Source organism: Ahaetulla prasina, chromosome 9 (genome assembly GCF_028640845.1).
Source record: "Ahaetulla prasina isolate Xishuangbanna chromosome 9, ASM2864084v1, whole genome shotgun sequence".
Lineage (NCBI taxonomy): Eukaryota > Metazoa > Chordata > Lepidosauria > Squamata > Colubridae > Ahaetulla > Ahaetulla prasina.
This window is the reverse complement of record NC_080547.1, coordinates 34093893-34108005: the sequence shown is the minus strand read 5'-3', so window position 1 is coordinate 34108005 and position 14113 is coordinate 34093893.

Below are 14113 nucleotides of genomic sequence, written 5' to 3'. Positions count from 1 at the left end.
ACTGGTTGTCCAATCTCTTTTTAAAACCTCCAGTGTTGGAGTATCCGCAACTTCTGGAGGCAAGTCGTTCCACTGATTAATTGTTCTGTCAGGAAATATCTTGTTTGTTTGAGGTTGCTTCTATCCTTGATTAGTTTCCACCCATTGCTTCTTGTCCTGCCTTCAGGTGCTTTGGAGAATAGCTTGACTCCCTCTTCTTTGGGGCAACCCCTGAAATATTGGAAGACTGCTATCATGTTTCCCCTAGTCCTTCTCTTTGTTGACATCCCCAGTCCCAGCAACCATTCTTTATATGTTTTAGCCTCCAGCCCACTAATGAGAGGGGGATTATTTTTTAAAGGCAGCAGTAATGATGAAAGAAAAGATGAGACTATTACAAGGTGCAGAATCTGATCAGAAATTTTATTGTAATAATAGTGTCAACTCGCAAAGCATCCCTAGCCTGCTCTTGAGTTGTCATAGGCAAGGGTGATGGTAAACCTATGAAGCAGCACGGCAGCCAAATCAGGAGCACATTCCAGACATATCTTTCTCAAGGCTATCTCCCAGGGTTACCCACAGCGGCCAGAAGGGAGTGATCTCTACAACCCACAAAATTGCTCCGATGGTGAGATTGCTTCTACAATCTCTCTCTCTCTCCAAAAGTTTAGCAACTCTTCTGTAAAGCTTTGAAGAGCTGCCTTTTTTCCCTGAGTGCCAGGATAAAAATCTACAGATAGATTTCTTGCATTGCACATGCAACATGCATAAAAACCAGCAAAGCTTCAATTACACCATCACAGCTGTTATCTTAACTTTTTCTGCCATATCTTGTAAACACACATCTGCATCATAGTCTTCCTGCTCCTGGAAGCAGGGCATAAAGCTTTTACTTTGCATGCTCCTGTGCTGTTATAACACAACTGATGATATCCATTCCCAGTTCCCAAGACTAAATTTGCAGCTCCTATCCACAAAAATCTTGCCCAACTCTCTCTGAAGCCATTGAACTCTTGAGGACATTTGACTTGAAATGTTACGGAAAAGGCATGCAAAATATAAACCTGGATCTTAATATTGTCTTGTTTTCTTCAATGACCCTTTCTTGATTAAAAAAAAAATCAAGTGACATTGGTAGACACATGCACACACACAGATAGACAGACAGAAATATGGACACACAAATAAACACACACACATATTTTCCTCCTGATTTTAATATTCAGAATCCACTGGGGAAAATACCAGGTGCATCAAGACTTCAGCTGGACTGTATCTGCTGTCTTGATTTATTCAGCAATTCCAGCCCAGCATTGATCTATAACGCAAGAAGTATTAGTAAACTGGCTACAGTCCTTTGATAGCTTTAATTTCACAATGGATCATGCTTATTATGCAATAGCCATAAGCCAAACCCCCATTTTCCACTGACTTTGACATTTGTTGTTTGGAACAATGGCTGAGGAAGGCGGAAACAACACAATAGCCTTTTGTGTTTCTTCATGGCTTGTGTGTCTCAGTGTGTGTTTGCATGTCTGTGCAAGTGCCCTCGTTTTGGGGATTTGGCTTTAGAAGACTACGTCAGAGAATGAAATCTGAAGAATTGTAGCACAGATGAGAACTGATTTTAAAAAATCCCATGAAAAAATTAGTCCGGGTGTTTTCCCTTGGTTGTACCAGGATTCCTTTTGCAAAGCATTTCAGTACTTTCTCAGATTGACACCATTCAGTTGTAGGGAGTAGAAGACAGAGGTGTTATTCAGCAGGTTCTGACCAGTTCTGGAGAACCGTTAGCAGAAATTTTGAGTAGTTCGGAGAACCGGTAGTAAAAATTCTGATTGGCCCCGCCCCCATCTATTCTATGCCTCCCAAGTCCCAGCTGATCGGGAGGAAATGGGGATTTTGCAGTAACCTTCCCCTGGAGTGAGGTGGGAATGGAGATTTTACAGTATCCGTCCCCTGCCACATCCACCAAGCCATGCCCACAGAACTGGTAGTAATAAATTTTGAACCCCACCACTGGTAGAAAATAGAGAGACATCCAAAGAAACTGTCAAAAAAGATGGCCGTTGTGGTGTTGCCTTTATTTGAACATTCTCCATGGATGATGTCCTTGATGGTTGGGTAAGACCCAAACTAAACATTTTCTAGGAAACCCTTCCCCCCCCCCGCCAGCCCTGATTTCAGTATTTATTTGATAAATTCTTCAAGAAAAATCTTGTTCCTTGGGAACTGTGTACTCCAGGTAGAATCTGTTTGTTGATCCAATCAGGAAATGATGCTATGAGGACCAGTAAGAGCAGGATGGTGTTAGATGACCCTTTCACCATCAGTCCTGTCACTTTACTCTTCAAAATCACAACAGTCTTCACAAGGTTGTCATCTTGAAAGCGGGTGGAAAAAAATCTCTTTCGCAAGGCCCTTTGTACTAGAGGGGACAACAATGCATAGATGTGTGGTCTGTTCTTATTGTTGTGGTCTGTCAGCAGCCTGCAGAGTTAGCAGCAGAGTCAGACAGTGAAGAGGCTGGGGAGGACAATGCGCCAGTCCTGGAGTCAGGGGAAGGCCTGGACGAGGGCTCTGCGTCAGAGGCAGAGATGGGGCCAGGGCCATCTGGGAGTGATGTGCAGACTCCAGAGCCTCCAGGGGTGGATAGCAGAGAAGCAGAGGAACAGGAGGAGCCTGTTCCTCGTGCATGCATGAGAAGAGCTGCCAGAAGGCAAGAGCAGCTGAAGCAAAAAGGACGGCTCAGGAGTAAGCCAGAAGATGATTGGCCATCCCATAAGGCTTAAAAGAGCAGCAATGAGCCATTGGGTTCTTTGTGGAAAAGCAACGTTGATTCCATTGCTTCTTGTCAGCGTCTCTTGAACTTTGTGGGTTTTTTGCCAAGAAAAGCCTTTGGCAGGTTGCCAAAGACAACAGAGATTAGTGATAAGGCCGAAGGACTGTTTATGGAGAATTTGTTTTAGACTAAACTGAGAATGAATTAATTCTCAGCCGTTTTAATAAAATAAGTTTGTTCAGGACTGAATTGGTAATCACTACTTGGGCCTCGGTCACAACACTTACCTTGATTTTATTAGATGCATTGTGGTTTTATGTTTGTCATAATGTAATAATCGTAAGGCACACACAAAGTAATGATAGGTGGCATACACATCCTTGCAAATAAATAAGGCAGTGCCCACCCTGTGAAGCCATTCTGGAGCATCTTCAGGGCCGCCACAGTGAGGTTGGTTGGAGCTGTGGGAATGGAAAGGGGGAATAGAGATCGCTAGGGACTTATAGCCAAAATAAAATTCTTTTTCCTGAGGTTCCCACCAGGTGCTGGAGATGCGTGGACTGAAGCCAGGAGTTGGTACTGTGACCTGGTTGGGCAGAAAGTTGGAAAGAACTTTGATTTTTAATTTGGGTGGGGAAAACCTCGGGACTTCAGAATCAGGTTTTCACCAGATGTGCCAATATGATATGCCCAGTGGTGAAATCCAGATTTTCTTACTACCAGTTCTGTGGGTGTGGTTTGGTGGGTGTGGTTTGGTGGGCATGGCAGGGGAAGAATACTGCAAAAACTCCATTCCCACCCCACTCCAGGGGAAGGATGCTGCAAAATCCCCATTCCCTCCCCACTCTGGGGCCAGCGAGAGGTGGCATTTGCCAGTTCTCTGAACTATTCAAAATTTCTGCTACCCGTTCTCCAGAACTTGTCAGAACCTGTTGGATTTCACCCCTGTTTTAGTCCCTTTTTTGCCATCTAGCATTTATCTCTTTTGTTTTGCAGCCAGAATTTGAAGCTCTATAGAAATGAACATTCTTTAAATATATATGTAGTTTCTAGTGAGTGTTTCAGGCTCTTCAAAAAGCAGGATAGGGTACCGTGCTCAGAATTAATGAAATTAGTTAATTGTGATAGTCTAGGTTGGCAACTTTAAGACTTGTGAACTTCAACTCCTGGAATTCCCAAGCCAGCATGCCTGACTGGGGGATTCTGGGAATTGAAATCCCCAGGTCTTAAAGTTGCCCCATATGCCACCCCATATGCCTAATAAATTTGGACTTTGAGGGGAACCCTGGCCTCAGAACTTTGATTGTATTGGGTCTGTTAATGGAACCCTGACAAGGAGATCTATGAGAAAACAGAATGAAGGGGTTCTTGTCCATAATTTTAAATAATTGCCCTTAACTTTCTGTCAGTTGATTTCAGGAGTCGCTGCTCTATTCCAACCAATTGCTTCTTAAAGTGATTTCACCCCGATGGGCACAACCATTAACTCTAGTCCACCTGAGCCAATAACAAGGAATGTTACACATCTCTACTAAGAAAGTTCATCTAGGGGGCGTGGCCATGACCGTGGTGGGGTAAGGACCTTTCCTTCACTTCACAGGGCTTAATAATGAAGATTTATGAGGATTAATGCTGTTTGGAATGCACCGTTATGGATGAAAGTTAATAAATCATGAAGTGGAAGTGTTAATAGCCCAGCAGACTGAATTTAAAACTGGTAGGTCATCTGAAACTGCTTGAATTAAGGAGTTTTTACTGCGTGGGATGACCGAACTGGCAGATATAATGAGTTTGGAATAAACTGCTGTCTTTTGCTTTCCTTATTATAATTATCGTGTTCTGTGTTAAATGCTGAGGCTAAGGAATATCAAAGACTGAATTTGCTAATGAGAAGAATTTTAATTGAAGAGATCGATCTTTTGTGCTGGACTGACTGGCTGACTGGCTGAAGAAGCTTTTATTAGGTGGATAATTTTTTTTTAATTATTTTTCTTTTGAGAGGAAATTAATAGCTTGTTTATATTACAGAAAACAAAAAAAGGACTTTGTTTTGAAGTTCAAGCTGGTTTGTTTGTTTTTTTTCTCTGCCGACGTGGAGAAAAAATGGCGCTGATTAAGCTGTGAGGTAATTGTGTTTCTTTGTGGAGTGAATATGACTCATAAGTTACTGATAAGCTACTAACGAGTGCAAATAAGCCGTTTCGCTTCAATTAAAAGATTGTCGTCCCTTGATCTTCATCAAGACCCTCTGTAAAATTGGTTTGACTGCTGTCCTTTGATCTTCACTAAGACTCTTTGAAAAATTGGAATCCCAGTTTGAGAAATTTTTTGGTTTCTTTTTTTTTCAAAATGACTCAACAACTTTCAGAAACGCAGCAAATTGCTGCAGCTTTAAATAAAATTGGGGAAAAAATAGCAGCACTATCAGAGCGTATAGATAATTTGACATTTAAACTGACATCCGAAGTGCAAAATTTAAAGCAAGATATGAATGATAACTTTGCTAAACAAAAAGAGGAAATGACAATGATTAAAGATGAAATGGAGCAGCTGCATGTGCATGAGGCAAAAGTAGATCGGCAAATTGGCAAAATATTTTATAAAAATGAGCAGCAAGATAAGAGAATTTGTCTTTTGGAAGAAGAGATGAGGAAATATAATTTTGTTATTAGAGGAATCTCGGAAGAAAGGGAAGATAAATTGAAACAGCGGGTTTTGAAATGGATTAATGATTTGGATACGCAACTTACGTTCACAATAGCAGACCTGGCAAGCGTTTTTAGAATTGGATATAGAAGGCAAAATGGTTCTAACAGGAATGTGCTTGTCAGGTTCGCAAATCTTGGTGATAAGTTGGAAGTTATGGCCAAGTTAAGAGAGTTGGGAGATGCTTTGAAGTTTGAAGGGAAGACTATTCAAGTCTTCCCGGATATATCAAGAGAAGAAAGGGCATGGAGATTTTTTTTAAAACCAATTACAAAAGTTTTGAGAGATAATGGAATTAAATACAATTGGAGGCCACCACAACAATTGAAATTTTTTTATAAAGGAAGGATGCGTACAATCACCCCAGATATAGATGCATTATTATATTTACGGAGCTTGGACTGATTGAGATGGAGGATTTAATGGAGATAAAAGATCAAATGCTTCAGATGGGTGGAACATACGTGGAAACATCAATCTCAGAAGAAGAAAAGGGGCTATTGGAGGCAAGACTCTAAAGGGTTAAAGAGGAAAGAAATATCACCTGTGTTGGTTGAACAGAAGAAGAGTCGTGAGGATACAGTAGGAGAAGAAGCAGATAAGAGTCTTGGAAAATATGAAGCTGAATGCGGTCATCGCTATCTTTTTTTGAGTGATGAATTTAAATAGACAGCCCGAAAGAAGTGCCCGGCATTGGCACGTCCCTCTCCCCATTCTCTTTATAGAGGCGAAACCGATGAGGATGTGGGGAAGAAGATTGTTTGTATTTTATTGTTTGTTTTGTTTTGTTTTTTCTGTTTTCTTATTGTTGTTTATATGGTAGTTTAATGTCGGGTGGTGGGGGCACAGAAAGGAAGATGCGGGATAGGATTAAAAATTTATATTTTAAATGGGAGTTATAAAAATAATGTCATGGAATGTGAAGGGTACAGGAATCAGATTAAAAGAAGAAGATTGGAGCTTAAGATTAAAAGGATTTACCAGACATTTTATTTTTACAAGAAACCCATCAGAAATCTGAAGATTCAAATAGAATGTATATAAAAGGTATGCAAATATATGAAAAGCATTTGGAACTTCAAAAGCTAGAGGAGTTGCAACACTGATATCAGATAGGGTGTACTTTGAAAACATAAGGTAATTTTGGATGAAGATGGAAGATATGTAATAATTGTTGGAAATCTTAATGAGGAAAAAGTGACACTTGTTAATTTATATTTACCGAATGAAAACAAAGAGAATTTCTTGAAAAATAACAAAATTTTGGAGAATGAAAGTGTAGGAAAGTAATTGTGGCTGGGGATTTTAATTTAATCAGAGATAAAATAAGATTAAAAGGATTTACCAGACATTTTATTTTTACAAGAAACCCATCAGAAATCTGAAGATTCAAATAGAATGTATATAAAAGGTATGCAAATATATGAAAAGCATTTGGAACTTCAAAAGCTAGAGGAGTTGCAACACTGATATCAGATAGGGTGTACTTTGAAAACATAAGGTAATTTTGGATGAAGATGGAAGATATGTAATAATTGTTGGAAATCTTAATGAGGAAAAAGTGACACTTGTTAATTTATATTTACCGAATGAAAACAAAGAGAATTTCTTGAAAAATAACAAAATTTTGGAGAATGAAAGTGTAGGAAAGTAATTGTGGCTGGGGATTTTAATTTAATCAGAGATAAAATAGACAGTACTAATCCCACCCGCTGTGGAGGAGCAAATAAAATGGGGATTTTAAATATGTGGATGCTTCGAAACGGCGTGGTTGATGTGTGGAGAGAGGTTAAAGGAATTGAGAGAGTATACACTTTTTTTTCTAAGATATATAATACATATTCTAGAATTGATTATATTTTTCTTTCTAAAGATTTGTTGAATAATGTGGATAAGGTAGATGTGGAATTTTAAAGATTCTGATCATGCAGAAGTTATGGTGGACTTAGATTTTAATTTTGAGAAAAAGAAGCTATTGGAGATATGACGAGAAATTGTATAAAATGAAAAGGATAAAAATGGATACTTAAAAATTGGAGGAAAGTTGGAGATTAAATGATAACGGGGAGGTTAAATTTGAAATTGTTTGGGATGCGATGAAAGCGGTGTTTAGAGGGGAGAGTATCAAATTATCAAGTAGGAAATATAAAAATTATAAAATTAAAATGGAAAGAGATAAAAATAAGATTAAAGAATTGGAAAATCAATTTTTGCTTACTAAAGAAAAAAAATTCTTCAGGAGCTTAATATGTTAAGAAATAAAATGATAGAAGAAGATACAGAGTTAGTAAAAAGAAATTTGAGATTTTTAAATAGGAATTTTTTTGAATTTAGTAATAGAAATTCTAAATTATTGGCAAAGATGGCGAAAGATAAAAGAGAGAAGAGAGAAATTGGAGTTTTGATAGATGATAGAGGTATAAGATGTTATAAAATTAGAGAAATGTGAAGTGGTTAGAAACTTTTTCAGAATCTATATTCAAAGAAACCAATTAATCGGGAAAATTGCAAAGCTATTTAGAAAAGTATGTGGTGAAAATTGATCAAACATATAAGGAATTGATGGAAGAAGATATAACACAAGATGAGATTAATGGAATAATACAAAATTAAAATTAGGAAAGCTCCAGGTGAGGATGGATTACCTGTTGAGTTTTATAAAGAATTTTAAAGAATTAATAATACCAAGACTGCAAAAATTATTCAATGGAATATTAACTGAAGAGATAAAATAGACAGTACTAATCCCACCCGCTGTGGAGGAGCAAATAAAATGGGGATTTTAATTTAATCAGAGATAAAAATAAGATTAAAGAATTGGAAAATCAATTTTGCTTACTAAAGAAAAAAAATTCTTCAGGAGCTTAATATGTTAAGAAATAAAATGATAGAAGAAGATACAGAGTTAGTAAAAGAAATTTGAGATTTTTAAATAGGAATTTTTGAATTTAGTAATAGAAATTCTAAATTATTGGCAAAGATGGCGAAAGATAAAAGAGAGAAGAGAGAAATTGGAGTTTTGATAGATGATAGAGGTATAAGATGTTATAAAATTATAAAATTAAAATGGAAAGAGATAAAAATAAGATTAAAGAATTGGAAAATCAATTTTGCTTACTAAAGAAAAAAAATTCTTCAGGAGCTTAATATGTTAAGAAATAAAATGATAGAAGAAGATACAGAGTTAGTAAAAGAAATTTGAGATTTTTAAATAGGAATTTTTGAATTTAGTAATAGAAATTCTAAATTATTGGCAAAGATGGCGAAAGATAAAAGAGAGAAGAGAGAAATTGGAGTTTTGATAGATGATAGAGGTATAAGATGTTATAAAATTATAAAATTAAAATGGAAAGAGATAAAAATAAGATTAAAGAATTGGAAAATCAATTTTGCTTACTAAAGAAAAAAAATTCTTCAGGAGCTTAATATGTTAAGAAATAAAATGATAGAAAAGATGAAGAATTAGAAGGATATAAGGGTATAAGATAAATTTGTATGGATGATACTTTAATTATTTTGAAAAATGTAGAGAAAGATTTGAAAAGATATATAAGCATTTGATAGAATTTGAAGAAATGACAGGATTGAAAGTAAATTGGTCAAAGTCAGAATTATTGATGGATAGTAATGGTAATGAGTCTGAGAATATGCAAGAGCAATTTGGGATAAGGATTAAAAATTTATATTTTAAATGGGAGTTATAAAAATTAGAGAAATGTGAAGTGGTTAGAAACTTTTTCAGAATCTATATTCAAAGAAACCAATTAATCGGGAAAATTGCAAAGCTATTTAGAAAAGTATGTGGTGAAAATTGATCAAACATATAAGGAATTGATGGAAGAAGATATAACACAAGATGAGATTAATGGAATAATACAAAAATTAAAATGGAAAGAGATAAAAATAAGATTAAAGAATTGAAAAACTTAATTATGATGTGGTGATTAACGAAATTGAGAAGAAGATACAGAGTTAGTAAAAGAAATTTGAGATTTTTAAATATGTGGATGCTTCAAACGGCGTGGTTGATGTGTGGAGAGAGGTTAAAGGAATTGAGAGAGTATACACTTTTTTCTAAGATATATAATACATATTCTAGAATTGATTATATTTTTCTTTCTAAAGATTTGTTGAATAATGTGGATAAGGTAGATGTGGGAATTTTAAAGATTCTGATCATGCAGAAGTTATGGTGGACTTAGATTTTAATTAATCAGAGATAAAAATAAGATTAAAGAATTGAAAAACTTAATTATGATGTGGTGATTAACGAAATTGAGAAGAAGATAGATAAATATAAAAATTATAAAAATTAAAATGGAAAGAGATAAAATTAGAAGCTGGTACGAGACAAGGATGTCCCTGTCCCCAACATTATTTTTATTGGCTATGGAAATATTGACAAAATGATAGAAAAGATGAAGAATTAGAAGGATATAAGGGTATAAGATAAATTTGTATGGATGATACTTTAATTATTTTGAAAAATGTAGAAAGATTTGAAAAGATATATAAGCATTTGATAGAATTTGAAGAAATGACAGGATTGAAAGTAAATTGGTCAAAGTCAGAATTATTGATGGATAGTAATGGTAATGAGTCTGAGAATATGCAAGAGCAATTTGGGATAAGGATTAAAACACATTGAAATATTTGGGTATAGTGCTTTCACTTAAGGTTAAAGAATTGAAAAACTTAATTATGATGTGGTGATTAACGAAATTGAGAAGAAGATACAGAGTTAGTAAAAGAAATTTGAGATTTTTAAATAGGAATTTTTGAATTTAGTAATAGAAATTCTAAATTATTGGCAAAGATGGCGAAAGATAAAAGAGAGAAGAGAGAAATTGGAGTTTTGATAGATGATAGAGGTATAAGATGTTATAAAAATTATAAAAATTAAAATGGAAAGAGATAAAAATAAGATTAAAGAATTGAAAAACTTAATTATGATGTGGTGATTAACGAAATTGAGAAGAAGATACAGAGTTAGTAAAAGAAATTTGAGATTTTTAAATAGGAATTTTTGAATTTAGTAATAGAAATTCTAAATTATTGGCAAAGATGGCGAAAGATAAAAGAGAGAAGAGAGAAATTGGAGTTTTGATAGATGATAGAGGTATAAGATGTTATAAAAATTATAAAAATTAAAATTAGGAAAGCTCCAGGTGAGGATGGATTACCTGTTGAGTTTTATAAAGAATTTAAAGAATTAATAATACCAAGACTGCAAAAATTATTCAATGGAATATTAACTGAAGAGATAAAAATAAGATTAAAGAATTGAAAAACTTAATTATGATGTGGTGATTAACGAAATTGAGAAGAAGATACAGAGTTAGTAAAAGAAATTTGAGATTTTTAAATAGGAATTTTTGAATTTAGTAATAGAAATTCTAAATTATTGGCAAAGATGGCGAAAGATAAAAGAGAGAAGAGAGAAATTGGAGTTTTGATAGATGATAGAGGTATAAGATGTTATAAAAAATTAGAGAAATGTGAAGTGGTTAGAAACTTTTTTCAGAATCTATATTCAAAGAAACCAATTAATCGGGAAAATTGCAAAGCTATTTAGAAAAGTATGTGGTGAAAATTGATCAAACATATAAGGAATTGATGGAAGAAGATATAACACAAGATGAGATTAATGGAATAATACAAAAATTAAAATGGAAAGAGATAAAAATAAGATTAAAGAATTGAAAAACTTAATTATGATTATAATAGGTAGAATTATAATAGCTAGATATTGGAAACTAGATGTGATTTTTAGAATAGAAGAGTGGAATTCTGAAATGTGGAAATTAGCTTTAAATGATAACGGGAGGTTAAATTTGAAATTGTTTGGGATGCGATGAAAGCGGTGTTTAGAGGAGAGTATCAAATTATCAAGTAGGAAAATATAAAAATTATAAAAATTAAAATGGAAAGAGATAAAAATAAGATTAAAGAATTGGAAAATCAATTTTGCTTACTAAAGAAAAAAAATTCTTCAGGAGCTTAATATGTTAAGAAATAAAATGATAGAAGAAGATACAGAGTTAGTAAAAGAAATTTGAGATTTTTAAATAGGAATTTTTGAATTTAGTAATAGAAATTCTAAATTATTGGCAAAGATGGCGAAAGATAAAAGAGAAGAGAGAAATTGGAGTTTTGATAGATGATAGAGGTATAAGATGTTATAAAAATTATAAAAATTAAAATTAGGAAAGCTCCAGGTGAGGATGGATTACCTGTTGAGTTTTATAAAGAATTTAAAGAATTAATAATACCAAGACTGCAAAAATTATTCAATGGAATATTAACTGAAGAGATAAAAATAAGATTAAAGAATTGGAAAATCAATTTTGCTTACTAAAGAAAAAAAATTCTTCAGGAGCTTAATATGTTAAGAAATAAAATGATAGAAGAAGATACAGAGTTAGTAAAAGAAATTTGAGATTTTTAAATAGGAATTTTTGAATTTAGTAATAGAAATTCTAAATTATTGGCAAAGATGGCGAAAGATAAAAGAGAGAAGAGAGAAATTGGAGTTTTGATAGATGATAGAGGTATAAGATGTTATAAAAATTATAAAAATTAAAATGGAAAGAGATAAAAATAAGATTAAAGAATTGAAAAACTTAATTATGATGTGGTGATTAACGAAATTGAGAAGAAGATAGATAAATATAAAAATTATAAAAATTAAAATGGAAAGAGATAAAATTAGAAGCTGGTACGAGACAAGGATGTCCCTGTCCCCAACATTATTTTTATTGGCTATGGAAATATTGACAAAATGATAGAAAAGATGAAGAATTAGAAGGATATAAGGGTATAAGATAAATTTGTATGGATGATACTTTAATTATTTTGAAAAATGTAGAAAGATTTGAAAAGATATATAAGCATTTGATAGAATTTGAAGAAATGACAGGATTGAAAGTAAATTGGTCAAAGTCAGAATTATTGATGGATAGTAATGGTAATGAGTCTGAGAATATGCAAGAGCAATTTGGGATAAGGATTAAAACACATTGAAATATTTGGGTATAGTGCTTTCACTTAAGGTTAAAGAATTGGAAAATCAATTTTGCTTACTAAAGAAAAAAAATTCTTCAGGAGCTTAATATGTTAAGAAATAAAATGATAGAAAAGATGAAGAATTAGAAGGATATAAGGGTATAAGATAAATTTGTATGGATGATACTTTAATTATTTTGAAAAATGTAGAAAGATTTGAAAAGATATATAAGCATTTGATAGAATTTGAAGAAATGACAGGATTGAAAGTAAATTGGTCAAAGTCAGAATTATTGATGGATAGTAATGGTAATGAGTCTGAGAATATGCAAGAGCAATTTGGGATAAGGATTAAAACACATTGAAATATTTGGGTATAGTGCTTTCACTTAAGGTTAAAGAATTGAAAAACTTAATTATGATGTGGTGATTAACGAAATTGAGAAGAAGATAGATAAATATAAAAATTAAAAAAAAAAAAAAAAAAGAAAGTTCATCTAGCAGAATCAAGAAGAAGGGCCGTCTCTGTGGTGGCACCCTCCCTCTAGAATAGGGGTCTCCAACCTTGGCAACTTTAAGCCTGGTGGACTTCAACTCCCAGGATTCTGGGAATTGAAGTCCACCAGGCTTAAAGTTGCCAAGGTTGGAGACCTCTGCTCTAAACAGGGCTGTCGAACTTGGGGGCCGGATGCATCATGTGCTGGCCACACCCACACCTGGTTTAGCAAAGGGGGAAAAGGTTGCTGCCATGCAAGAGTTTGACATCTCTGCTCCAGTCATGAAATTCAATTTTTTTTTTACTACCAGTTCTGTGGGCATGGCTTGGTAGGCATGGTGTGGCTTAGTGGGCGTGGCTTGGTGGGTGAGGCAGGGGAAGGATACTACAAAATCCCCATTCCTACCCCACTCTGGGACAAGCCAGAGGTGGTATTTGCCAGTTCTCCGAACTACTCAAAATTTCCGCTACCATTTCTCCAGAACCTGTCAGAACCTGCTGGATTTCACCCCTGCTCTGTTCTAGAACATCATCCCTAGATTGGACCCCATTTTGACATTCTTTTACAAGACCCTGAAGACCTGATTCTGCCAACTGGCCCAGGGACCCCAGAATGGGATGGAGCTCAACAAGTGGCTTATTTGATTGAATGATTATTGTTGCCAGGCGGTAGTGGGCTATTGGCTTTCATTGCTTCTCTATTGAGTTTTTTTTTTAAAAAAATATTTGTAAGCCACCCAGTAAAACTGAGAATGTGTTAGGCTGCCATATAAATTTCAATTGATCAATAAATAAATAAATAAAATGTGAAGTGGGTGGGTTCCTCCAAATGCAGGCAAGCAAGATTAGTGGTGATATAATAAGCGATGCAGTCCCTTCCCTTTGTTTAGAATTTCAGCAGGGTAGCAAATCGATCACAGTTTGTGGGTTCATTAAAAGAAAAATAAAATGCCTTAGCAGATATATTGTGGTCAAGTTTTTCATGGACTACAGCCCATCTTTTTTAAAAAAACAGTAATAATGGGAATAGCTATCCTTCTCAGAATGTTCTTACTTCTGTCAAAGTGGTCAGTGGTTCAGGAAAACAAATGTTCTCAATAAAAGTAGGAAAACATTACAATTCAACATCCTCTAATCCAGGAGTC